Raw genomic sequence first — 427 nt, 5'->3', positions numbered from 1 at the left:
CTTATGTTTAACGCTTATAACAGCAGAAACACTTCCCAATTACATTAAGTATTTAAACCCAGTGAGATTTCTTCTTTCTCTTAAGAAACATATCTCAGACTTTGCCTCCCTTAATTCGCAAATAAAATCGGCTTTGAGAGGAATAATTCAAAATGTTCATTAAAGCATTGCGGTTTGCTTGGCATCACGTGACTCTCACTCATCTTTAAAAATCGATCTCACTTGTTTTTGCAAAAAAATAAGTCCTTAACTATAATTCGCCTACATAGTGTTACTTGCTGTTTGCCAAATCCTCTTTGTATTTCTCCCCTGGAATATTAAATGAATATAACGCACATATGACTAATATTATGTTTAATACCGTCTCGTGGGCCTCTCATCCCCCGTGAAACCTCAGATAGCCTAAAGCTGTGGATGTATTTTGTAT

Source organism: Etheostoma cragini, chromosome 9 (genome assembly GCF_013103735.1).
Source record: "Etheostoma cragini isolate CJK2018 chromosome 9, CSU_Ecrag_1.0, whole genome shotgun sequence".
NCBI lineage: Eukaryota > Metazoa > Chordata > Actinopteri > Perciformes > Percidae > Etheostoma > Etheostoma cragini.
Note: the sequence above shows the minus strand (reverse complement) of the source record.